This window comes from Alligator sinensis, unplaced genomic scaffold (assembly GCF_000455745.1).
Source record: "Alligator sinensis unplaced genomic scaffold, ASM45574v1 scaffold847_1, whole genome shotgun sequence".
Lineage (NCBI taxonomy): Eukaryota > Metazoa > Chordata > Crocodylia > Alligatoridae > Alligator > Alligator sinensis.
The window spans coordinates 526,765-529,483 of NW_005842797.1; positions in this window are offsets into that span (position 1 = coordinate 526,765).

Genomic DNA, 2,719 nt, shown 5'->3' on the forward strand with positions numbered 1-2,719 from the left:
AGGGGTCCTATTCCTCCCTGGGCCTTCCTTTTACTCCCTATATATCTAAAAAACAATTTATTGTTGTCCTTTACTTGGGATGCCATCCTCAGCTCCATGGTAGCTTTGGCCTGTCTAACTGCCTCCCTACAAGTGCGAGCAGAGGAGGTATAGTCCTCTTTGGTAATCTCTCCCTGTTTCCACTTTTTATATGCTCCCCTTTTAGTCTGCAGGCTGCCCTGGATTTCTCTGGTTAGCCAGGGAAGCTTCCTGGCCCCTTTCCCTCTTTTTACCTGCATCGGGATCGTCTCCCTCTGTGCCCAAAGGATCGTTTCCTTAAGGCACAGCCACCCTTCCTGGGCTCCCATCTCTTCAAAACTCCTACTCTGCAGTGGTCCTTGACTAATCGCCTGAATTCATTGAAATCAGCTTTCCTAAAGTCTAGCACTTTCACCCTACTAGTTACCTTACCCACTCGACGTCTTATGGTGAATTCTATTATTTGGTGATCACTGTCCCCCAGGTGACTACTAATCTAGATTAGATTACCAATAAGGAAGTGGTAAAATTCCCATCACTTGGAATATTTTAAACCAGCTGTAACAGGATTGGACCCCAGAGGTGACACCACCTGCCCAGCTCTGCCTCTAAGCTACCCTCCCTTTACTTTTTCCTACCACGCCTTGTATTCTTAATAGATTTAGAAATCAAGGCTGCCCAAGGGCCTTAGCCTATCTTCTGGTCAGCAGATTCCTCTTGGTTCCCACTGATCCCAGTCTATCCCTATGTTAAGTGGCCCTTCCATATGTGCCCCACCCAGGACACCAGATACTTTATAGGCTATTCATGGCCTTTCACCTCCCCTATAACCGTGTCCATGCCTCACAGGTGTTACCACTCACTCAGTGGGTGCTCAGCCCCCAACCTCCACTCTAGTCCATTCTGGCCTCCTTGCCTTTTCTCACTCTCTGCCCTATCTGGGGCTCAGGACTCTGTGTCTCTGTCAGTCATTGCCCATTCTGGGGATCAGGCTGATATCTCTTTGTCCACTTCTGCCCCTCCTGGGCTATGGGCCTCTGGCCCTAATTCTTGCCCCTTGGGCTGTGGGCTCTTTGACCCTGTTTATTCTCACCCCCTTTAGGCTATGGGCCCCAGGTCCTGGTTCTTGCCTCTCTCAGGCCATGGTCCCATCCCTCCGAGCTACAGGTCCCTGGTCCTGGTCCTTTCCCCCCTCAGTTGGTGATTATGTCTCTTGGGCACTGTGTCCCAGTCTGTCTGTCTCTCTCTCTCTCTGTCCTCTAGGCTTACTCCCCCTGGCAGGAACCTATTCTGTGACTTCAGCCCCAACCCCTGTAAGGACTCCCTCAAACAGTCACATGCCACTCTGGCACCACTGGGACTCTAACCTCTCCTGCTATAGCCCCTTTCCAGTCCTCTAGTAACAACTATAACCAAAGCATATGCACACTGGCTACCACACAAGCTGTAAGCCTACTGGCTGTATAAGTAGCCTACCCCTGAAAGTCTTTAATCCCTTATTTGTAGTCTTCATTGCAGCCAGCTCCCACTAAATCTCTCAGCTGTGGTTCCTTGAGTATAGAGTTCTTTCCCTGGGTAGCTTGAAGTCCTCAGGGCAAGCAGCCCCTAGCTGGTTACTCTCATAGAGTCCTTTCAGGGCAGAGTTCTTCCTACCCTGGCTGCCTGCAGGGCCAGACTGACCCTTAGCTCAAGCCCTGGGCTTTTATACTCCCTAAGCCTTGCCCTTGCAGGTCAAGTGACTCACCCCACCACCTTCAGGAATTGCTAATCAGGACTTGACATCTAATTTCCAAGGGAGCTTACAATAATCATACTGCTACTTCCTTGTTGCCTGTCTAGATTCTGCCCTATTGTCTTATGGCAACAGAACTACCCCTTCACTAAACACTCCTAGCTCTTAGCATCTAATTGCCTACCTTTCTGCAGCCAGGTTGGTCTGAGCAATATTCTCTTGAATGGCTGCAGGTGTTCCCTTTCTCCTTAATGTAAAGCTCTCAGCTGAGGGAACCATGTTCCCTTGTTACCTACTCCACAGATTTTCCTTTAAAATAACAGGAGTGTTAGTCTCTCTGTTACACTTGACACTGGAAAATATATTGTAGGGAACAATCTTGCACTAGCAGGGAGGTGGACTTAGGTGTCTTTGGTAGGTCTTATGTGTCTGTGCCTTCTGACTACTCGATTTTCATCATTAACTGGAAAACAACAGCTTCTCGCAATCAGCATGATGGTTGGACATATTAGATGTAAGTATTTTAGGAATATACTCTCTTTTTAAAAAATATTTTAGGTGACTTTGACTACTCAAGGAAGCTGCTTCACCTTTTTCAGTGCAACAGTCATTAACTTAAATTGAGAAGAGTCCATGTATAATGTGTTGTGGCGCTGGGAGGAATGCAGTCTGTCATTGTTGGAGTGCAAGAAAGTGTTTCTTTTTTGTGCCATTATGTGCCAAGCTGGGTTGCTAAATTCTACATGAAGAGGACGGGTTAAAGCATATTTCCAGAGGGGTCAAGCTAATATCTATGTCGTCAGCAACAGTCCCCCAATACAAGGATCACAGCCTTTCAGTAAATAGGGCAGTCACGGGTGAGTTTGTAGATGACTGAAGAGGCTGATCTGAGATCTGCACGTTTGATTGAAGACATAGCAAATAGTTCCAGAAGGAAGGAATAGATCCTGGTGATGCCAGGTCATACCT